The 25,579-nt window shown below is 40.4% G+C and overlaps 1 protein-coding gene across 1 annotated transcript in view; it reads left to right on the top strand.

Annotated features, from left to right (window-relative positions):
- PDE11A (phosphodiesterase 11A) overlaps positions 1-25,579 on the top strand; it is a 447,606-nt gene that overhangs the window by 414,414 nt on the left and 7,613 nt on the right. The window lies entirely within an intron of this gene.

The following is a 25,579-nucleotide window of genomic DNA, read 5'->3' as shown; positions in this document are numbered from 1 at the left end:
GTTTGAAAAATGGGATCCCAGGAATATCCTGCATTCCGTGCAGCCAGGTAACAGCTGCCAAGTTGGGAGACCAGAAAGCTCTTTTCTTGGATGCCCACACTCCCAGAAAGCAGACGTCCCCAGAAGCAGAAAAGTGGCATCTTCAGAGAATCAAGTTGTCTTGCCCAGCTGTCTCTGCCAGCAATTGCTTCCCTCTTCTGCAGAAAATCCTATTCTTTCTTTAAGCATCTGCTCAGGTCACAGGCTCCTTGCAAAGCCTCCTTGTGTGCCAACCCCTAAGTAGAATATTTCAGCACCCTTTGCTTTTTCCTCTAATGTACATTCTACTGGGCCTGGAGGAATAGTTTCGTGGCTAAGAAAGAGCACCTGCCTTGCCAGTTCAAATCCCATGTCCCACATGTGCTGAGTATGATCCTGACAGCTCTGCTGTTCAAGCCTGGCAGCCCAGCTGTTTGTGATCCCAGGTGCCTCAACTTCCAATTTTGTGTAAGTACCACCAAAAAGGGGTATGGCTTTTTTTTTTTCAACGTAATCCTCTTCACCGGGAAATGTGATTTCTGGCAGGCCCATATGGGAGCACTGCAGCTATACCAGACAAGTACCACAGTCATAACGTGAGTGCCTCCACGAATTGCACAAGCACTTGTGGAGGCAGCAAAACTAAAGGAGCACAAACCTGGGGGGCACCCAGGTCATCGCCCCTGCAGGCATGTGTGCATTGCAAAAGATATCAACATCATTGTCATTACAAGGACACCACTGTGTCATTACAGCAATAGCATCCACAAGAAGAACAATGGGAAGGGGAGAGGGGAGGGAACCATATATTTTTTAAAAGAGTGAAGTAGTATAAACACGTCCTATTTATTGGCGTGTGTTGTCTGCATTACTCAGAAACACTAAGTGCCACCAGCCTCCACTACCTTCAGTTGGGAGTCCCCATCAGAGTGCCTAATGCACAGGGCCACGAGAGTGACAACAAAGGAACCAGGAGATGTGAATGATGAAGCTGCTTCTGGGAAACTCTCACGTTCCCTCAGTACCTGGAGATCTCAGCGGGCACCCCCAAGTATCCTTCTTTCCCACACTACTGTGTGGTGGGTGTGAACATTTTTTTTTGCTTTTTGGGTCACACCCGGCAATGCACGGGGGTCACTCCTGGCTCTGCACTCAGGAATTATTCCTGGCGATGCTCAAGGGACCATATGGGCTGCTGGGAATCGAACCCAGGTCAGCAGTGTGTAAGGCAAACCTCCTACCTGCTGGACTATCCCTGCAGCCTCTTGGGTGTGAACATTTCTGTCATTATTTCATGGTTGAGAGCCTAGAGAGATCATCTTTGTTGCTCAAAATTATCCAGTGGCTTAGTGGGAGTTTCATCATCTGAAGCAATGCTGCTGACAAGAAAAGGGAAGAATCAACTACGAGGATAAACCATAAGATAATAAAAGGAAGAATTGATTTCAAGACTCTGACTTGGTATGTCATCTATAATCTTAGTGTTGCAGATCGTCTGAGTAGTTCACAAATCAAAATAGCAAATAGAGGCATAATGAGAAATATATAGAGGCAATAAGGGCTGAGTATTTTCAGCATCTTCTGCCAAATCTGGCCTCTGTGCACACAAAGCCTAGAAGCTCATGGAGCCAGAGAGATAGTAAAGGTGGTAAGATGCTTGCCTTGCATGCAATCCTTGTGCTATGGCCTCCAAACAAACAAAAACTCTTACAACTCTTTATCCTTAGACTTCTTTTTAGATACTTCTTTTTATTGCTATTATAGTTTAGATAACATGCTTATGGTATTAAGTATTAACTTTTACCTTCTTTTTATTGTTATCACTGGTTTATGGGCTTAAATGAAAGAAACACCACTATGCTACTTTGTTTTGTTTTATTTTGTTTTGTTTCGTTTTGTTTTGTTTTGTTTTGTTTTGAGGCCATACCCAGCAAATGCTTAGGGCTAACTCCTTGCTCTGTTAAGGGGTCACTCCTAGAGGTGCTTGGGGGCCCATATGTTATGCCAGGAATCATATCAGGGGGAAAAAAACATATTTGGCATTATGGTAAGACTTTCTTCTTGGAGCAATGGAATTTATCATTTATATGCACTAATCCAAGCATATGAATGAAAGGAGATGAAGTATGTGGAAATATCTGGGAAGAGTAAACATTGTAGATTATAGCTTCCAGATCTGTGAGTCATCATTGTCACTGTCATTGTCACTGTCATCCCGTTGTTCATCAATTTGCTCGAGCAGGCATCAGTAATGTCTCCATTGTGAGACGTAACTGTTTTTGGTGAATACGCCACGGGTAGCTTGTCAGGCTCTGCTGTGCAGGTGGGATACTCTCAGTAGCTTGCCAGACGGAGAAATCAAACCCAGGTCAGCTGTGTGTAAGGCAAATGTGCTATAGCTCCTATTAGGTTTATTTTTTTGTTTGTTTCTTTGGGGGTGGGGGGTGGGGAGGGTACTGTTGGACCATATCTCATGGTGCTCAGGGCCTTCTCTGGCTCTGTGCTGAGGGAGTGGGCATTGGAAGCAGCTCCCTGTGGTGCTCCGGAGACCATGTAATGCTGGAGATTAATCAACGGCCTCTTGCAATCAAATGAGCTCAACCCATTAAGCAATCTCTCTGGCCCTCATTATTATTGTTGTCATTAATAATTTCCAAAATGCTTCAGCAGCCTCTGGTATAAATTTGGATGATAGCCAAGGTGTCTGTCTCACTAAGATATCATTGAGTTAGTGAGAACATTTCTTGAAAAATTACTAAGTCCCAGATTCCAGACTGATTTTCTGAGCATTATCTGATTTAATTCTCTTAGTAATATCAAGCCAGTATCTACTACTGGTACACTAAAGTGCACTAGAAGATACATTTTTTGTGTGTATGAAGTAAAACAGATTTTACTTAGAAGGTTTTAGGAAGGGGAAGGAAGAAGAGAGGGAGGGAGGGAAGGAGGGAGGGAGGGAGGGAAGGAGGGAAGGAGGGGGAAGGAGGGGAAGAGAGAGAGGGAGAGAGGAAGGGAGGAAGGAAGGAAGGAAGGAAGGAAGGAAGGAAGGAAGGAAGGAAGGAAGGAAGGAAGGAAGGAAGGAAGGAAGGAAGGAAGGAAGGAAGGAAGGAAGGAAGGGAGGGAGGGAGGGAGGGAGGGAGGGAGGGAGGGAGGAAGGAAGGAAGGAAGGAAGGAAGGAAGGAAGGAAGGAAGGAAGGGAGGGAGGGAGGGAGGGAGGGAGGGAGGGAGGGAGGAAGGGATGGAGAATAATGTGGAAGATACATTTTTAAGCTATGAAAACTGAGGCTGGACAGTGTCTATAGTTGGCTCCAAAATACATAAATATTAAGTGAGGAGGATCAGAAGCTTTCTGCCTTTAAATCTGGATTCATAGCCAGCGGGACTTACTGCCTCCTGAGATAATGCATGCAGTGGCTTGAACATTGTGCAAATCTTAAGGTGATTCAACTTAAATAGAAGCAACAGGCCTTGTAACACTGAAATATCATCCTGGAAGCAAGCTTGACAATGGTCTCTAAATAAGGAAAGAGAAAGCAAGAGAGATCAGTGTGGTGGGCTTGAGAGAGACAAAACTAGTTGGAACCCAAGTCTCTGGACTTCTGTTTAGGCTTTTTCCCAGTGCACAATAAAGCGTGAAGCCTATTACCTCAGAGTCTTCAGAGCTAACCACAAAGGATAAAAGAGAAAAAAGGGGAACTCTCAAGGAGTCATGCTAGGGATTTTCAACATGTGGAAAGCAGATAGAACCAGGGAATTTGTTTTGAAGACCAGAATGGTGAACCCAGATGCCTCCAAAAACAGGGGAAATGGAATGAAAAGTCAGCAAACAAGGTAGAAAAGACAGCGGGGAGAGGGCCTGAGAAACTGAACAGAAAATCTGAAGGAAGATAAATGGATAATTTAACAGCCATTCAGTTTTTAAGAAAGACAAAGAGCAAGCTACATTGCATCAGAAAAGGCCTAGAAATGATGATGGATGGAGCCCTTCAAATGACTGGTGAACACAACAGAATCCCAGTTGCCTGCGCAGTTCCCAGCTGAGGGCAAATTTGAGGAACTAAATAAGGATATGAGACTGATACGGATTGAAGAGTTTTTCACAATCTATTTAATGGCCAGGCAGGGGACATTGATCGCTTTTCAGAGGAAATGTTTAGGATCAATGAGGTAGTCAGTCCTGATTTGTGATGTGAATGGGTGAGTGGAGGGAGGGGATTGTTTATACATAACATTACTGTGACATACACTTCGGTGCTAAAATACTTTTTGAGTTAGGGAAGTAAAGCATAAAAGTACTTGGACCTTTTTGAAATAAGCATTTCTCTCTCCCTTTTTTTTTAATCCTTGTCTTCACAGATGATTTATTTATTATTTAATCTTTCTAACACAGGATCAGAAATTGCTTAGTTCTTTTATCTATTCATGGTAAACTTTTTAAATTTAAAAAGAAATTGTCAGCCTATTTGTGCTCATTAAGTAAAATTCGAAAGTTACAAAAGACATTAGAGAAAAGTGATGATTCCACATAGACCTGGTCCCTGAATCCACTTCCTCTCCCTGAAAAGGATTCCAAAAGGCAACCACATTAAACCAAATTCCTGAGTCTGCCTCTAAAGACCACAACATAGGAACATAAACATAAATGTAGGGTGTTTGATGCTGCCATTGTACTTCATGTTTATGCACTGTTTTATACTTACATGTACATTGTGTGTATAGATCCATAGTGTCATACATGAACATATATGCACATAAACAAAGTATATATCCTGCTTCATGCCTTACATACATGCCTTACTATTTTACGCTTGATGTACTTTTGAGATTATTCCTTTTCAGGGTTCATATTATAGCTTTCCTTTTTCCTTTGGCTAGCTGTAGCACACTTGAGTTTTAATGATGAAGAAATTATTTCACCATTAAATATTCATTTGTTAATACTAATGTTCTTGCTAATAGTTTGCTACTATAGAGAGTGTACAACTAAGACCTTTCTAAATTACAGCATCTTCACTCTTTATTTATAGAATAAATGCGCAAAAGTAGAATTACCAAGCATTCAGTATCCAGACAGTTTAGATTTAGAGAAGCGTTATCACATTATCACCTTTATCTGTGGGGTTATAGCCAATTTATATTTCCAACAACAAAGTCAGAGTTATCTGTTTCCTCAAATTACCAATGTGCTATCAAACTTCTTGAGTCATAGCAGTGTGAGAGGTGCAAAGTTTATCTCATTATAGCTTTTTTTAATTTAATTTTTTTTTATTAATGAGTCACCGTGAGGGTGCAGTTACAGAGTTTCATGCCTGTGTTGCAGTTATACAATACTTGAGTACCCATCCTTCCACCAGTGCCCATTCTCCTCCATCGATAGCCCCAGGGTCCCTCCTCCCCACACTCATTATAGCTTTAACTTGTATTTGCTTTGTCACAAATGACTTTGATAATATTTTTAGTACAAATTTACTTATAGACTTTTTGTTTTTGTTTTGCTTTGGTTTGTTTTTTTACTATAAACTGATTTTTCCCTTAATGGGCAAAATGTAGCAAAAACAGCAGCTATGTTTCTAAGGTTTCTATTTATCTTTTCACTTAAGCTGTGAAAAACATATATTGATTTTTATTTTGTCAGATTCTTAAATCCTTTGCTTCTAATTTTTTTTGTCATACATGGAATGGCTTTTCAGTTTTAAAATTATAAAATTAAAACTTTTATGTGTTGCCAGGGATTGAACCCAGGCCCTCACTCATGAAAGGCAAATTTTGTACCACTGAGCTACATTCCTGGACCTTTAAATAAATTTTTTCACAAACCATTGTATTGTAGGACTTCATTTTTATATCTGAGTGCTTAATTTATTTGGTGTTGTTTAGTGTTATTGGATGTAAAGAGTAAAGTCAGAATCCACTTTTGATTTATTAGCTGGCTAATTTTTCCTATAAGCTTTTTGGTTTTGTGTTCGGTTGGTTTTGGGTCATAGTGGCAGTGCTCAGGGCTTTCTCCTGGGTCTGCTCTCAGGGATAACTCCTGGGTTTAGGGGTACCCTATGGGGTGCCAAGGATCAAACCCAGGTCAGTCATGTACTTGCCTACTATACTTTTGCTCCTGTTTTCTTATCAGTTTTTGACTAATCTTTTACTTTATGATGTAAAAGGTCACCTTTGTAAATGTACTAAGTTCATTTCAACCTGATTCTATTTTTAGTCATTCTATTCTATTCTGATCTGCCTAATCATACTATTTCTATTAATATTGCTTTGCAATAAATTTCCATGATAAGCCAAATTTTACCATCCCCATATTCTTTCAGTATTTTCTAGATATTCTTGTGCTTTTTTCATATAAACTTCAGAATTTTATTTAAAGAATAAATTGATTTTGTCTTTTTATTATATAATTATTTAATTTCAAATGGTGAGTGTTTGAGGAATAAATTAATATAACCCCCCCATATTAAAAAGATTGAAAATGTTGACCATTATGGAACTTTTTAAATTTTCATAAAATTTTAAACTACACTTAAAAATGTAATAAAATATTTGTGGTATTCCACTATCTTCACAAACATAAACTTTTCCCACTTCTTAGTCTTATGAAGAAAGTTACTAATGTAATTAAACAAAGCACATTAGCATATCCTCAACCAGGGTGTAAAAAGCGTACAAACTCGGCAAAGAGCTAATGATATTATCTACGTCACAAATCTAGTGGTATGTGTAAAAATTCCCCTATCTTCTCAATCTTTCTCTTCCAGTTTCCATTTTTCTTATGCTTTAAAATTAAGGTGATATCCTTACCACATGGAGAAAGACAACCAAAATAATAGAGGATTTTTGTCTCCAAGTTTCTTTTAATAAAAACACAGCACTGTTCATAGATACTTCAGATACTTTAGAACTTGGCATTGGATGCACCAACTTTGATGTCACCTCCATCACAAACCTTAGCTCTGTTGGTTCTAAGTTCTAGCTAAGCATGAGTACAGCCTCTGAACTGTCCCAAGAAAAGCTTAGTTATACTTGCATGGTACTCACTGAGTAAGTAGTTCATTAATACAAGTAATTAGTCTTTTGATTCTTTGGGAATTCTCAAATATGTGCTATAAAATGGAAACACAAATGCTTATGGAATGTTCTGGAATTCATTCTTGGAGATCCCGTCATGCTTTCCTCAGAACACCATTCTCAGTGAAGGTACAGAATTGAAATTCAGCATTTGTGCTGCCTTCTCCTCCACAGGCATCCTAACTATTATATTTGAAGAACCCAAGAGTTAGAGTCCCTGAAAATGATACAAAAACTATAGAGTTAATCAATGTGTGTGCATTTCAAACTAAGATGCAAAACAGTGTCTTTAGTGATTTTTTTACACACTGAACTTTACAAAAATAATACATTTTATGTATTTTTGTAAAATTTCTACTGCTTTTCCAGAAAATGTCCTGGTGTGGAAGATTGTTGCCATGTGGCTGTGTTTTAGTTACATGTTCCATCCACCTCTTATATGAAGCCCCATTCATCAAAGGCTGTGGCTTCTGGGTCAGCAGCCATTCCTTCCAAGTCAGACGTTGCCTACACAGTGAACATGATTGATGAGCTACCAACCTACTCTGAAAACCCGACCAAAAGGATAACCTAGGACAGTATCCTAGAGGGGCTCATTATAACAGATGAACTGGTTCTCCTTGCTCCCGTTTACATGAGCTGTCTTTAGGCCAGCCTGTTAAACTTACTACAAAAAACCCTTGTTTCATTGTCCCAGGGCAGGAAAGAGTAGATGAGTCCCAGATAACAGTTTCACTGTCTCCAGTCCTGTTTGGAAGGTGGTGTAGTTCCATTCATGGCTCAGGTGAGACTGCCTCCCTCCTGGAAATCTGTCCAAAACAGTGTCTCATACATGTGAACAGTCCAAAGGATAGAAACACCAGGAACTTTGTTCCAGATTGCCCCCAGGTTGACCCTGTTGTATTTTTCACTGTGGAAACTTTGGTTCTTTTCGTTTCCCTAAACTCCTCCCTATTTCAATTCCTCATTTGCCAATATAAGGCCAATTATATTTACTTCACAACGTGACTGTGAGTTCCCACCAGTTCGTCTATGGAGAAGCCTTCATATATAGCACAAGGAACACAAAACACGTTAAATAGACAGTTTAGCATGTTTTCCTGTCTGTTACAGCCAGCAATCAGCTAGTGCACAGAATAGATCTTGCTCATAGATATTTCATTTTGTTGATCTGTTTTTAAATTGTAAAATATCCAGTGTGCTGTAGACCCCACCAATCCCAAGTGAATCACGCAGTCTATTTCTTTCATTAACTTTATTGGTCTGGCCCTGTAGATATTTGAGTTTAAGACTCTTGCCCTATATTATGGAAATAACAATGCTATTAATCCAAGGAGACTAAAATTCCTGCCTCATTAATTCAGGATGTTAATGTCATTTGTAAATATCATTTTCCACAAAAGAATCCCTTGAGCACATAAATAAAGTAAGCAAGACAAGTAACCCAAGAGGTCAGGAAGGAAATGGAAAGGAAACGAAAAGAGGGAGAGAAAACGGCTATAAAGCGTTAATGCATTTTCAGTTCTACACACGCTACTAAGTTGCTTCAAACCCTGGAAAGAAAATATCAATTATTACTAGAACTAATTTAATTATCTTACAGGGTAGTATACATTGATGTTATAAACATCAGCAGTATAATCTTGCTAGACTCTGCCCTTAGGATGTGATCAGAGCTCTAGGTCTTTCTTACATTTCATTCTAATGTGCTTGCTTGCCCTCATAGTAAGCATTGCCTTTGTGACTTTATCTTCTGTACTGACATTTGGATAATTCTTACACACATTATTTAGATTGTAAGATTCCAAATACCTCTAAAACAACAGAACTGACAATATTTTTCTGGCATTTGCCAAAACCAGACCTGGCCAACTTGTTACTGCTAAATAATGACTAATCTCTGGGTAAATATCAGCCAGAGGAGAATTCTTTTATGGGGAAAAAAACTGTGTGTTAATTGTGAAGTAATATTGAATAGCAGCGTAAAGAGCAGATATTGCTGTTTTTCCTTTCATTCTGGGTTCATATGGTCCATGGAGAAAATCAACCTAAGCAGAGCCCTCCTTCAATACTTTTGCAAACTCCTTCTTTGGAAGCCAGAGTTCCTTAGACCAGAGGGACCTGGTCACCTCTGTGTTTTCTGTGTCTCCATAACAAGTCAGACTAAGAATGGAAACCTTTTAAAACCTCAGGGGAAAGTCTGTTGGGCAGACTCAGACTTCAAAGAGAAAGAAGGTGGTTGCTAGTGGTGCTCAGCTCGCTGACTTAGGTGCAGAGGTTGTCAGCAAGTGCCCCTGGGGGTGCGAATGGGGGCCAAGGACTGGGAGCCTCTCATACCAACTGCCAGGCCAAGGTTTGTTGGCAGTTTTTAGTCATAAGTAATTCTTGGACTGGGTGAGGGACAGGAAACAATACGTGACCATAGCAGATGATTTATTAGCAAGAACTCAGAAACTCACTCAATTTTGTTTGAACAAAAACTGGCTCAAGTAACTGGGAGTCTAAAGGGAAAACTGGCTTATGTTCCTTTTCTCGGCCTCCTTGTTATGTTCTGACCATCACTGGTAACCAGGCACCCTTTACACAACCCTGGTAGCTCTGAGTTGCATGTTTATTTTAGATATGATCATTCCAAAAGACAATGGGAAAGAAAACATCATTTCCAGACTTCCAGGCCAAAACCCTGGCTCATATGACTTGCGCTTCGTGCCCAGCTCCCAACCCCTGCCACATCTGTCCCCACCCACATCTGTCCCCACATCACTGGAGCCTTTGCCAGTCAGGCCTGACAAGGATGCACAGAATGAACTTTGTCACCTGAGGAAAGGTGGGGCTGCATTTCTCTATCAGGCGCCACTAGACCCTTCTGAGCTCCCAAGGTATTTTTTTTTAATTTATTTTATTGAATCACCATGTGGAAAGTTACAAAGCTCTCAGGCTTATGTCTCAGTTATACAATACTCAAACACTCATATCTTCACCCATGCCCACACTCCACCACCAAAAAAAAGATATATTTTTTTTCTTATAAAAAGAGATATTTCCCGTCCTCGGCCTGCATGGGGTTATGGCTTAGTTCACAGTCTAGAGACATGGCTGCAAGCAGTTTCTAGAACCAAAAGTAGTTCCTCAGGATTCTGGTTGATCTGCAGCAACGCGGTCCCACAAAAGTGTGGTCATCCGGGTCGAATCTCAGTGGAGCATGTGCTGGTATCAGCCCTAGACTCCCCAAGTGTCCCGCTGTTCCAAGTACATAATTTTTTCCCCTCCCCTTCCTGCGCCTCTAAGTTCGTGCCTGCTTAATAGACCTCATAATATGGTGGACGCCACACTGTGTTTCTCCCAGAAAAGGAAAAGAACCAAGAAAGGAGGACATTTCCTCTCGTCGGCCGGCGTGGGGCTATGGCTTAGTTTACAGTCCAGAGAAATGCTGCTACTTTGATTACCTTCAATATTTCAATAAAAAACTCAGTATTATTTTTTGGAGTTTCCCCCTACAGTCAGACCTGCTTAGGTCGTGCAGCCGTGGCAGTGGCCATGTGGTTTTGGATTTCTGTATGAAGTCCAGGGAAAATTCTGCCAGAAATTACATCACTGCAAGCTTTTACTCCCCTTTTGTGGTGCTCATAAGATGGAAAAGCTTAGAGAGAGAGACCCTTTCCCGTTGTCGCAGCCTGGGGTAAACTTTCAGTTCACGGTCTGGGGGTATTTCAGTGGGCTGCTTGTGTCCAAAGTAGTTTATTTGGGCCCCGAGATCTTGCTCGAGAGGACGGGCCTGGTATGAATTTGGGTCAACCAGCAGAACAGTGGTGGGAGGCAAAGGAAGCTACAGTAGAGAAATAAGTTTGAAACAGGTCCACAATAGGATTAATGCCAAGAGACTTTGTAGAGGGATGGTGTAGAATCTTTTCAGTCAGAACTTTCTGCCAAAAGAAGTTGACTCATTTCCTTCAATGCAAGAAATTTATTTGTCCAAGTATCAAGATGCCTACAATGCTGTCTCCTGTTTATGTCTATTGTCACAGGTAGATGACAATAGAGACCTACAACATAGCATCAATTCTCTCAATTAAAAGTTGCATGTAGGGGCTGGAGTGATAGCACAGCAGGTAGGGCGTTTGCCTTGCACAGGGCCAACTCGGATTCGATTCCCAGCATCCCATATGGTCCCCTGAGCACCACCAGGAGTAATTCCTGAGTGCAGAGCCAAGAGTAACCCCTGTGCATTGCCGGGTGTGACCCAAAAAGCAAATCACTGTCACTGTCATCCCATTGCTCATCGATTTGCTCGAGCAGGCACCAGTAATGTCTCTCATTGTGAGACTTATTGTTACTGTTTTTTGGCATATCCAAAACACCACGGGTAGCTTGCTGGGCTCTCCGAGAGGGGCGGAGGAATTGAACACGGGTCGGCCAAGTGAAAGGCGAATGCCCTACTACTGTGCTATCGCTCCAACCCAAAAAGCAAATAAATACACAAATAAAAATAAAAGTTGCATGTAGCTACAAGTAAGAGAAACCTGATTCACAATGGCTTAGGATAAATAGAAATTTCTAATTTGCTTAAAAAATAAGTAAGTCCAGAGACATCCATTCAAGGTCACCATGATATGGTAGCCCCACTGCTATCAGGAGCCCAGTCCTACTCTTTCCTGAGCACATGGCTGTCAAATTCAAAGTTATCTCATCATCATAAAAAAACAGTCACTTTAATCCCAGCCATCGTGGTAATATCCAAGCAACATAAAGGAGATAGGGACAAGGATGAAAGGATGCATCTCCCAGATGAATAAATCCCTCTAAGGGTTTTCTCAGAAGTCCTTCATTCTGAATTCTGCTTATGCCTCCTTGATCATTTCTAAGTTCAAGGACTGTTCAAATGAATTCCAAGCAGTGAATTAGCAATCTCCAATAGAGATATCCAGTTCCTGTAGAGGACAGCACTGCCACACCTGGAAAAAAAGTCATATTAAAGCGAGAGCTCTTTAAACTGCATTGCCTTCTAGCTTGGGAAGAATCAAATAATACCAATAATATACATTTCCAATCCTCTACTGTTGGGAGCCCATGGAGTTGTTGAAAATTTTTGACTCTGTCTAGGTCCTCTTTTCCTATTATACCACCTTGGCAGGACAGCTTTGATCACTAAGTTTTAGCCTTTTATCGGTCACTTTATATTTATGTAACTACTATACAGATAACCATATATATATATATATGTATGTATAAGGTTGTTTGAATGACCTTGAACCCTGATACACATTTCCCAGTGTGACAATGACTCTTATTTTCCGCTCTTATCTATCTTTTCAGACATACGTCATATAAACACCTGAGAATACAATAGCACTTTTATGTTAAAGCGTTTATTGGATTATTAGAGATTCCTTAGGATAGACAAAAAATGCCTGTCTGGAAATTAATTTCTCATTCCTAGCTTGCTATAATCACAAGGGTCACCTTATTTAACGTTGTATGTCAACCGTACAAATCAGATTATTGATTTCCAACTTGAGTTGAGTCAGAGATACCTGGTCCAAACCCTGGCTCTGTGGTTTCAGGTGAATGATGGAGCTTTTCTGAGGGTGAGGAAGATGGGACGTGATTCAGTTGCCTTGTATTAATGTGAGGCCATGGGTTCAAACCTCAACACTACAAGGGAGAAAAGAGCATTGGAACTTTTCTAATCTTCTCCAAAATGGAGTTAATAGTAGATATACCTTCCTCCTTGGTTGTTTTAAGGAATTGCTGGGTAAAATTGAAGCACAAATATAGCACAACCTCTGTCATCTTATTTATTTATTTATTTATTTATTTATTTATTTATTTATTTGGGGGTTAGTCACACTCAAAGTTTACTCCTACTTCTATGATCAGGGATCACTCTTGGCAGTGCTTGGGGGATCTCATGTGGTACCAGGAATTGAACTGTACTATCTCTTTGGCCTCATTTTCTATCAGTTTATACTGTAACATTTGTAGCTGGTTATTATTAATTTTCTGAACTTAGCAAATTGTACATTAAAATGTATTTTAGAGCAGTGGTTTTTTACCCTTTTTTTAATCTGTCGACCAGCCATTGTCTGTAAACCTATGATTGAAAACTGCTACTTCGACAATCATATCTTTAATGTGATTGCTTGAAAACATTTACCCAAAGAAATCTTGCCTTGCTTCTGGGTTAACCGTTATTGTTTGATTATTTGTTTTCCAAAGTAAGTTTTAAAACATGCTGGAAACTTCCCCCAGTGGTTAATGCATTATCTTAAGCAATTTAATGCAAATTAATTTTTATACAACCTTGAGTTTCAAAGGCCATTGAACTGAGGCGGGAAGGAGTGGGGTTCAGAAGGAATCTGTTTGCTGCCTCCCATCTGGACCCCCTAGTCAGCTCCATCTGCTCTCACATGTAGTAACTAACACTTCAGCTACTCCCTGCCAAATACACCATGTGGAGTTAAGCATTTTCTTTTTTTTTTTTTAAGTCAGAGAAATGGAAAAAAAAAGTTCATTGAATACCAAGTCTTGTCAGTCCTACTTGCAAAGGCAAGTAGGTTTAGATGTTTCTAGAACACCTAATGGGATATTTTCTGGCATTTCAAACTTAGTTTTTTGTTCTACCACCCAAGTTTCCTATGAAGCTTTATGATTTTTTTCTCTTTTGTTTTCAAATTTGTTTCTCTCTTAATATTGTGATATCCCTACACTGGTAGGGTCTTTGGTAGCATAATCACATAAAATGAATGTCATTGAAAAGTTCAGAGTAGAGCGTAGCACATCAAATTTCTGCTCTTATTAGCCATGGAAGCTGCAATGTGGAGAATGGACTAGATAGGAAGAGGAGACAGGCGGGCCAGTGAAGATGCTGCATCATGTAGAGATCAGTAGGAACAACTACGGTAGGCTGACAGCCAAAGGCACTTTGCAAGTAGGACTGACAAGACTTGGTATAGATTGGATGTGGAGGAATGAGGGAGCTGTAACTGTTGGGTTAGGCAGTGGGTGGGAATTATAGTGCTTTCTTCCCTGAAAGCGTAAACTTGAGAGTAGAGGAAAGTTTGAGGAAGATCATGAGCTCAGTTCTAGGCAGTATCTGAGCTTTACAACATGATGAAAGAATATATGACTACACCATGGTACATGAAATCCCAAAATTTGTCACATTAAGGCTTGACAATCTTCGGGGCTGGAGCGATAGCACAGCGGGTAGGGCATTTGCCTTGCACGCAGCCGACCAGGGTTCGATCCCCGGCATTCCATATGGTCCCCCAAGCACCACCAGGAGTAATTCCTGAGTGCAAACCAGGAGTAACCCCTGAGCATCGCTGGGTGTGACCCCCCAAAAAAAGGCTTGACAATCTTCTCTTTAGGATTACACTACACCCAGTGGTGCTCAGGGCTTACTCCTAGCTTTGTGATCAGATTCCTTCTGGCAGCACTCAAGGGACTACATGGATGCCAGGTCTTGAACCCAGGCCAGCTTTATGCAAAGAAAATGCTCTACCCTCTGGACTATTGCTTCAGCTTTGAGGTTTGAATAATCTTAACCTTTGGAAGACAAGGAGGATTCAACAATTCACTAATTAAATTTTTTGCCCTAATGTCTACAGTTGGCAACTTCTCTCTGAAATCACATACCTTAAGTAAAGCTTTGTTTCTGGGAGATGCTGTTTGTACACATGATGGCCAAGTCACATAAATCCAAGAGAGTGTCAGACCTACCACCACTTATATGCTTTCCTGTCTTTCCTGAGCAGAGATGACACCAGCTAATCAGACCATCAACAAGCTTGAATTAAAGTACAGACCTCTCCCCACAATGGTTTATTTTTTTGACATTTTCACTCATAAAGTAAACAATAATGGTTTATACAGTGACCATACTTCATAACAAAGATAATGCCTCAAATAGGTATATAAGATGGGTTCCAAGTACACAGAAAGTACTTTCAAATATATATATATATATATATATATATATATATATTGCTTTTTGGGTCACACTTGGCAATGCACAGGGGTTACTCCTGGCTCTGCACTCAGGAATCATCACTCCTGGCGGTGCTCAGGGGACCCCATGGGATGCTGGGAATCGAACCGGGGTTGGCTGCATGCAAGGCAAACTCCCTACCCGCTGTGCTATCACTCCAGCCCCTCAAAATGTTTCAAATTCTTTCTTTTCTATGATGCATTGTCTCTATTAGTTTCTGATGGTTTTTTCTTGGGAAATATGGATGGAGGAAGGCAGAAAACACTGTCTAGTCAAACTCTGGAAAAACAATATTCAACAATAGGAAATTAAAACTATCTTGAGGACATGGGAACTCAAGCAAAAAAGTATGCCTCACATTCATAAAACCCTGGATTCCAGTCATAGCACCACAAAACAGAAACACAGGTTCCCCACTCCTGTTGCTGATAATACTCCCCCTCTAAAAAGAGGCTAAAACATGAAAACAAAGCTATCTTATCTTTTAAGCTTGTATGAGAATAACTGAATAGCAAGATTGGCTAATTTTCACAATCTTTTTCAAACGTATTAATGACAGTTGAATGGTTTTGGTTTTTACTGGAGGAAATACCTCTGTGTCTTCTTCCAACAATATAGTACTGGAGTACTCACTTTTACCACACATGTGGCTTTCTCTTTCTCTTCTTTGTCCCTTGCCCAACTCTGTCCCATCTATCCTGCTGTTGAGTTCCATGGAGTTACTGTAGCCAACTAATGAGCATGGGCCAAGTGATAGCAATTATGCATCACAGTGACAGAAGCTTTGTCCTAGCAGCTTGGCAAACCAATATAAAAACAAGGTGTAAGGAAAATTACATTTCTTTCCCAAGGGGGTATCATTCTGGCTTTTATTTCACAACAGGATAGTGGGGCAGGTCCCAGAGATCCCAACACACCTGCAATCACTAGCACTTCTGGTCTACTCCTTTTTCCTGCCACTGCTCGGCTTCCTGGAAGAGCAGAACAGAAGGAGGCAGTGGCACCCTGGGGTTATTAAACTAGAGATATGAAAAGTAAAGACCTTGTTTCCACTCTCCCCAAGAGCTCACGGAATAGTACCCAAGATTGAGTTGTTTAAATTAATGGTTTCCTCTGCTGGCCAGAACAACATAAGAAGAGTGGGGAGATACCATAGAAAACTATAATACTGAATAATAGTTTGCGGATAGTGGGCACAGACTACATTTGACACTGTTTTCTGACAGAGAGCAACAAATGATGTGAACCCTAATGTGCTCCTGGCTCAGTGCTTGGAGAACGTTTCCAAGCCGTGGCACTGGAGGGGGATTCCAGGCAAGCTCTGTGGTTTTACTGCATGGAGGAGACTGAGTCAGGAGTCTGGGGAGATCAGCGAAATGAGAAGACCCAAGAAAACAGGTATTTCAGAGAACAGAGAAAGAGCTAAGAAGACCTACAGAGAACTTTAAATCTTGGCTAATGTTCGTCACACGTTGGTTGGAAAACTACTGAGCTAAGGGAAAGCCTAGCTAAAAGAAGCAAGTAGAACTATCCCCAGAGCTCATCCCAACTGGGGAATAGTACGTGCTCCAGCCAGAGCATTATAAATTAACTCTGCTACACATTAAGTCCTAGGTACAGCTCCCAGAAGATCTTTAGCAGTCGTGGACTGCTCTGCATCCACCTAGCAAAGTTTAAATGCTTGCCTCAAAAGGATCCTGCTGTATCCAAGAGACTAGACTGTATTCTAAGAAGAAAAAAAAACACTGAAAAAGTGTTTAAATAGATGAAAGGAAAAAATAATCCAGTGACCAACGTGTAAAATTCACACTATTTGATGTTGAATCAAGAATTACCAAGAGTTCTTGGGGCTGGAGCAATAGCACAGCAGGCAGGGCATTTGCCTTGCATGCAGCCGACCTGGGTTCAACTCTCAGCATCCCATATGGTCCCCTGAGCACTGCCAGGAGTGATTCCTGAGTGCAGAGCCAGGAGTAACCCCTGAGCATCGCCGCATGTGACCTGAAAAGCAAAAGAATTACCAAGTGTTCAAAGAAACAAGAGAAGTTGACCCACAATAATCAGAAAAATTGTGCAGAACAGATGTAGAAATGATCAGGTTTCCATAGGTGCAGAGGACACCAATACAGTTATTGAGCTTCATTTGTTCAAGAAAATAGCAGAAAAAAAATGAGCATGATGAAAAGACACAGAGCTATTTTTTAAAAAAGATTCAAACCAAAGTTCTAGAAATGTAAGCTACAATTTCTGAGATGACAAAATACAGTAATGGGATTCACAGAAGATTAAGCTCTGTGGAAGAAAAACTCAGGACATAGGAACATAAAATTGGATTTAGTCCCTTGTCTCTCTATACTAAAAATGCTAATTTCTACAGCATACACCATTCTCATTCAAGCATCACAATAATGTTGTTTCAGAAAGATTTGATTTCACTCCCTCTCTAAAGCAATGCTCCAAATGATGAGAAAATGAAGTTAATTGTCTGACAGTTAATTAATGTCTTTGGCCATTCACAAACCAAACTCAGTACCAGAAAAGACTAAAAAGAAATGAGCAGAGTACCAGTTGGGCTGTGGAACATCATATATATAAGAATTCTAGAGTTAAATGTAGACATAAAAAAAGAGTTGAAGAAATAGTGATAGACATATTTCCAAATTTGATTAAAATCATAATTTCTTAGAACCACAATATGTCTCAATAAACCCCAAACAGAAGATGCCATAAGCAAACTTAAAATAAGGCAAATCAGAATCAAGAATCAAAAGTGATTCAAAAAAAAATAAAGAAGCCAGAAAGGGGATGTGGGGCATGCGGAGAATCTTACATACAAGGAAAATATAATCTAGATGGCATGTGTAACTGTTAAAAAAGTTTTCAAAGATATGTGAGTGTAATAGACCTGACCAGAGAGGCAGAAGCATGCTACAAGTAGACATCAACCGGTAGTGGGGAGGGGTGGGGAGGGGGGGTGCTGGTTCTATGGCAGAGTGGAGAAGACATCACAGAGAAGGCCAGTGGGAGCTCAGTGGTGAAGGTTGACTAATTCTCCTGAGAAGTCACTTTTCACAAGATAATTTGGAGTGAGAAAGACAGATCAAAATAAGTTTGCAGTGTAGAAGTTAGCACCTGTGTATATAGAAGGGACCAAGTTTCAGATATAAACCTTACTAGTTTTATCCATCACACATTGTCTTTCCAAGGTCTTGATCCAAACCAGATTTCCCTAAATAAAAAATACTAATTCCACCCCCAAATTACACATAATAAGGTGAAAGCACTGGAAAGTTATACAAGGGAGATGCAAAGTAGATGCAATTGGGGAGCACTTTCTGCTTTTTTTGTTTGTTTGTTTTCTATTTTTTGTTTTATTTATTTATTTGTTGCTTTTTGGGTCACACCCAGAAATACTAAGGGGTTACTCCTGACTCTGCACCCAGAAATTACTCAGGGGACCATATGGGATGCTGGGAATCGAACCTGGGTCAGCCACATGCAAGGCAAATCTGCCCTATCTGCTGTGCTATCTCTCCAGACCCACTTTCTGTTTATTGGCTTAAAGATGGTAAATTTTCAGACTAGGGGTTGCTGAGTAATATTGTTTTCTGAAAAGGGAATAGTAGGCCAAATGAATTTGGGATCTAAACTGTAGTAACCATTGTTTTCATGTTTTCTCTTTCTTCTGAGCATGACTAGCACAAAAATCCTGCTGCATGTCTTAAATCAACTATTATATACTTTACTGCAGTATCTACCAATATGCAAACGCACCAGTTATTGACTCGGAATTTATAATTCTATAATATGTTTCCCTGAGAAATCTCGTATCTACTAAATGACTATATACAGTACAGAAGCACCCATTAAAGTAGTATTTGTAATGATGAAATTAGTAAAAAATAAATATATATGTCCCCCCCAAAAAATTAAATTATGACAGCAACAGAAACAATTAAGAAAACCTCAGTTTGGTAGTGATATAGAATTTTCCTCCAAGATTTGTTAATAAAAAGTATAGATTAACTAGTAAAAGCTGTGTCCAAAAGGCATAATTTAAAGTTTATAGGGTTTTCCTGTCTTTGACTTTGCCTCTGAACATAGAAACTGAATTAGTAACAGTTTAGAAAAAAATTATAGGTTAGCATACATATGTATGTATATATAATGTGTATAAACTATATTAAGTATATAAACTATATATACTTCATGAAAGCCTTATATGTACATATATACTTATATACTCATAAAATGATTCTTGAAGAGTACTGTAGATGACAACGTAGGTTGCTTTAAGAAGGAAAATAAGAATATAGGGCAATATATAAAGGAATATTTTTACTGGATCTTTCATAATCTTTGTGTCTATTGACTTACATGAATGCATTACTTAGTCAAAGCATAAATAAGGGCCAAAATGATGGTACAGTGGTACAGTATTAAGGCACTTTGCATGATGATGCCCATGTGTCGTCAGCCCTATACTGTTTGCATAGATACTGGTTTAAAGGGAGGGTGACCCAGTTCAATCCTTGGCATCACTTATGGTCCTCCAAGCACTGCCAGTAATGAACACAGAGCCAGAAGTAACCCCTGATTACCACTGTGTGTGACTCAAATCCTTTCCCAAATATGCACAAATAAAATACAAAATTAACTTAGGTGCTGGTCACAGGAGAACTTGGCAGTGGAACGGGAAAGGAAATGACCTGGATGACTATCACCTGGATGACTCAGACTGTGTCTCAGAATGAGTTGAGTATCCAAGGCGCTGCCTGTGGTGGGTCGAAGGAGAGCTGTAGAGTCCATGAGAGCCCCAGTGAGACTTCAGATTGTTGCTCCAAGGGAATTAGCAGCACAGTCCAAGCTGATGTTTAGGTCTGTGTCAACCCTAAGTGCATCTGGATCGTTCATGGTTCATCAGCATTTGCAGAGAAGCTGGTTTACAGGAAGAGTGACCCAGAGATTAGCACCACTGGATCCAAGTTACAGAGGTGTAAATTTCACCTACTATAAAGAATATTCTGAAATCAGAAGAAAGAGTGGGGTGAAAGTGAGTTCACACTGCCCTAGGTATTTACACTGTGTGAAAGGAAGCTCACAGAACAGGAATTCCTCAGAGGGAATAAATGTTACAGCTCTTAGTAGCATCTATGCAAAACCCTTGAGGTGTTACTCGCTAGTGAGATTTCAGGAATATCCATATCTTTCTAAATATCAGGAGCAGTAGCTTGCTGATGACATGCTTCATATGATCACTGAAACCTTGGAGTTGTGTATAATCTTGTTTTTCTAATATTTGTGAATAATCTTGCTTTTCTAATATTTAAATAGTTCCATCATCTCTCAGCTACCTGCACTTATGAAAATTTGTAGTGTAAGAATGATTCTTCAGGATGGGGATTTTCACTACTTTTTCCTAGAACCAGCACCTAGCCAGAGGAATTCAACATTATAGTATGGCAGTTCTGTTTCAGAAGAATATGAAAGAGAGAGAAGTAGTTCTGAGAAATAGTTTTACCCACCCCCCCCACACACGCACTGCTCCCACCTCAAATGATTTTATTCAACACAAAGAAAGCATAAGGGAGAACAAAGAATGAGATAAAGGAAAGAAATCTGTTTGAAGCTAAGCCAAATAAACTTAAATGGTTTAAAGAATAAATTGGTGGAATAATTCGAATCATGGGCAGGTGCTATGAATGTAATTTAGTAAATGCTCGGGAACCTGCCAAGGAAGAGAAAAATGTGTTGCTTTTGAGATCATTTCCCAGCAGCTTCATAAAAGAAAACTGATTACAGGAATTTAATAAGTAAATCAGAGCCAGAAATATAGTAATCAAATGAGTTTTTAATTACATTTCAAGGAGAAAAAAATTCCAATTTGTGCTCCTGGGATTAAAAAAAAATAAGTTTTAGAGAAATGCTTTTGTAGCAGGAAAATAGCGTAAACACTAATTTCCATAGGAATTATAATACTCAGTTTAATTAAAAGCCTAGATCAGAGTGAAGAGGAGCCAGTGCCAAACTATACTAAATAAAACTGTGGCATTCATTGTTACCTCATACTGCCGTCTAAATAAAAACACTGCATTTGAGCAGATAACAGGCACCTGCATTTTTCTCATGGAAACACATGGATTCTGCTCATTGCCTGAGTTGCTCCTATGTTTATATTGTCAGAGGAATAACTAATTCCCTTGATTTAAAATTAGATGTGTTGCTTGGTGCGGTAAATGTTACCTTTGGAGCTAGAGAATATGCTGTGATTAAGGGGCATTGATGTGGAGGGACGACCACTTCAGACCATGTGGAGGACCCACCACCCAGCGGGACCTGTGATTATTTCTGGGATTCCCCATTTCTCAACGTACAGCTTGTTACATTTTACTCATATTCCTCTAACCCCTGGGGTGAAGAGTTATTGGAGGGGATAAATCAGGTCTTAATAACAGGTAGTTTGCCCTTATGCTCAGGGAAGCATCCTCAATATATGGGCTGCTGATCTTGTTGGAAAACTTTGCTACTGACACTGCCAGCTTACAGCTCCTGCTTGTGGATGGCTTGCTGGAGGTGTGTTGAAATGGTGATTATTTGTTCAGAACTTTTATCTCTTGTGACGGCTAGGGCACACCTGCATGGGGCCAGGCATATAATCTGACCACAGGACACTGACCCAAGCATTACTCTCCATGAGCTAATATGTAATTTGGTTTGGGAGGCCACACCCAGCACGGCTCAAAAGTTACTCCAGGCTCTGCACTCGGGGCTCATTCCTGACGGGCTTGGGGAGTAAGGGAGGTTAAGGGGATACCGAGGATCCAACCCAGGTCAGCTGTGTACAGGGTAAGCACTCTATCCAATGTACTTTCGCTCCTGCCCTCCATAAGCCTATATGACCAAACCATCATGATCCTTGCTTTATATTCATTGTTTCATGTGGGGTGAGAGGCGGTGAGGAATTGAAACTCCATGTCTGTAATATAAGGATCAGATCTCAAAAGTGCTAATTCATGCCTGAGTAAAGGGGTTTTCCTGAGGATTCAAACCAATCATATGTAATAACAATATGACTGATTGGGGACACAGTAGAGCAATAAAATCACACATTTCAATTGACAGTAAAAAGTGGGAGGATATGAAGTACAAAGACAAGGCTTTGGTGACTGCCATACTCACGGGCAGCAGCTCACACTAGAGATTTCCTGGCAGATATATGTCTACTAATGGAGAAAGAAAGGCTTCCTCCTAGAGCAAAAACCCCCAAAATCCGTGGAAGGTTTCAGGACCATGGGTATGGAATCCAGAAGGCATTTCAAACTGCCCCAATTTGGTGTTTGTATTTCAGATGTACTTCAGGACCATTGTTCATTTTAATTTATGTGCAGCGCTCTGATAGAGAAGGGATCACCAAGCAAAGGGTGCTAGGCAGTTAGGGTTGGGAGATATGGCTGAAAATAGACTATAGACAGAACATGATGCCTACTTAATACCTCTGTAGCAAACCACAACACCCAAAAAGAGAGAGCGAGCAAATAGGAATGCCCTGCCACAGAGGCGGGGGGGGGGTGAAGGGGACAGGGTGTGGGTGGTGGGAGGGATGCTAGAACCATTGGTGATGGAAAATGGACACTGGTGGAGGGATGGGCACTCGATCATTGTATGACTGAAACGTAAGCATGAAAACCTGTAAGTCTGTAACTTTGTCTCACGGTGATTCACTAAGAAAATAATAATAATAATAAATAATAATTTATGTGCAGCTACTCTGCAAGCCAGGTATTTCTTTGTTCTTACCCTTTGGAGGCCTAACAGTGCCTTTGTAAGTAAGTGAAGTTTTTTTTATTATTAGCTCAATCTCCTATTTCATTTTCCCTACCTCTCTCTCAGTCAAGGTCATCCCAATGTCGATCCACAGAGAGGATTGACAGTAAAAGAATTCACAGTATAACAAGAGAGAAATTTTGGTTCACTTGAACTATAACAATGTTGGGAGAATGAATGACCTGGCGGTGCACTATACACAATAGCAAAAATCTAGAACAATCCAAGTACTCAAGAATAGATGACTGGATAAAGTCACTGTGGTATATATACACAATGGAATATTATTCATCCATAAGGAAAAATAAAGTCATAAAATTTGCTGCTACAAGGAGAGACCTGGATAATATGCTGAGTGAAGTTAGTCAGAGGGAAAGAGACTGACACAAGATGATCTCTCTCATGAAAAAACATAGTGGTGGAATAATGCATGCCCAAAGGTAATGGAAACAAAGCACATTAGAACTGGTATTCAGTAGAAAACAGGCATTTTGAGGGTGGTGGAGGGGGAGTACTGTGAGGGGGCAATGCCTATGGTGGAGGCAAGCATTCAATTGAAAAGAGAAGATGGTGCTGAAAGGTGGTAGTGTTATGTATGAAACCCTCTCAGTAACAGCACTGTCAACCACGGTGCAAAAGCACTATTCACAGTACCAGAATCTGAAAACAACCTGAGTGCCCTAGAATAGACATATGGCTAAAGAAACTATGGAACATCTACACAACGGAATACCAAACAGCTGTTAGGAAAACATGAGGTCATGAAATTTGCCTGAAAATGGATAGAATTGGAGAGTATCATGCTGAATGAAATGAGTCAGAAAGAGAGGGATGGATATAGAATGACTGCATTCATTGTAGGATATAAAAAACAAATTAACTAATTAAAAACAGTATAAAATTAATATCCAAGTGGTCCAGGAGGACTGGTCAATGGTTGTCAAAGGTGTGGGAGATGCAGGGTATTAAGATAGAAGAGGGTCCCTTATGACAATACTAGTTGTAATTGATCACTCTGGACAGGAGCTAAGTATTGAAAGCAGGTTAAGGGATATAGATGATAACCTTTCAGCATCTGTAACAAAAACCATGCATTGTAGCACTGTCATCCCATTGTTCATAAATTTGTTCAAGCGGGCACCAGCAATGTCTCCATTGTGAGACTTGTTATTGCTGTTTTTGACATATCGGATACACCACAGGTAGCTTCCCAGGCTCTGCTGTGTGGGCGGGATATTCTTGGTAGCTTGCTGGGCTTTCTGAGAGGGATGGAGGAATTGAACCCAGGTTGACTAAGTGCAAGGCAAACACCCTACCCTCTATGCTATTGCTTCAGTCCAACACAGACCATAATGCCTAAAATGAGAGAGAAAGAGAAAGAGAGAGGAGAGATTCCTGCCATGGAGGCAGGCTGGATAGGGGGTAGGTTGAAGGGGTAGGAGGGAAAGTGGGGACACTGGTGCTGGGAAATTACACTGGTGGAGGGATGGGTACTGGAACATTGTTTGACTGAAACACAATCACGAACAATTTTGTAGTGCTCTATCTCACAGTGATTCAATAAATCAAATATATATATATATTAAAGGCACCTCTTATAAAAGCAGGGTGGGAAGCAAATTGGGGAGCAGGGAGCATTGGTGGAGAGAAGTGGACACAGGTGAAACATTATATGTCTAAAACCAAATCATAAATCATTTTGTAATTTCATAGCGACTAAATTTTTTTTAAAGTTTTAATTCTAATGAGATGGCAGGGCAGCTCTTTAACAAAGCAGTGAAACAGGAATGGGGGGAAACTGAATTAATCTTCCCAAGGGTTATTGGAAAGCACCACAACCAAGGAGGTGCAAACGCCAGTGAGCACTGTCATTAATAGTTTAGCCACCTAGGGGCTGGAGAGATAGTAAGCAAGTACGATGCTTGCCTTGCATGTGACTGAATAGGATTCAGTCCCCAGTCCCTCATTAATCTCTGAGCACACAGAGCCAGGAGTAAGTAAGCCCTGAGCACTGCCAGGTGTGACCCCAAAACAAAAAAAATGAAAAGATGCGTCCTCACCACAAGGGAACATACCCCTCAGCAATCACCCGTATGCACATGATAGCAACACCCAGGAGGCATCATGACCAGAATTCATGTTCCTCACTGAAGAGTGGACCCTTGGCAAGGGAATCTTTTCATGTTGCCATGGTGTTCCCAGATCCTAAATTTAACAGTGAGATTCACCTCTTACTGTAGACGGTACCTGACTTTTCTTAAGTCCCCTCAGAGTCATCTATGGTAGAGCATCTGTGATGGATTTCTTTCTGCAGAAAGTTGAGTTTGTGGACTATTGAGACCTACACTGTAACAGCCATGTGTGAACTGGAAGTTGTTTCCCATCTTGCTTCATGTGGATTTAAAACTAGACCATAATTCATGTGGTGGGTTTTGGTTGAGATTTGTTTTGTTTTGGTTTGGTTTGATTTTTGGTTTTGGTTTTTCATTTCCTGCGTACACTCTATTCAGATAACGCAGTGACATTCGGAGCTTATTTACTTCTTGACTTTTCTGCTGCTGGTTGACCATGATCCGGAGGACATCTAGACTACTATTGGTCCCAGCAACTGCTTGCAGCCATGTCTCTAGACTGTGAACTAAGCCATAGCCCCACGCCGGCCGAGGAGGGGAAAGATCC

This window comes from Sorex araneus, chromosome X (genome assembly GCF_027595985.1).
Source record: "Sorex araneus isolate mSorAra2 chromosome X, mSorAra2.pri, whole genome shotgun sequence".
In the NCBI taxonomy this organism is placed as follows: domain Eukaryota; kingdom Metazoa; phylum Chordata; class Mammalia; order Eulipotyphla; family Soricidae; genus Sorex; species Sorex araneus.
This window is presented reverse-complemented; position numbering and strand designations above follow the sequence as displayed.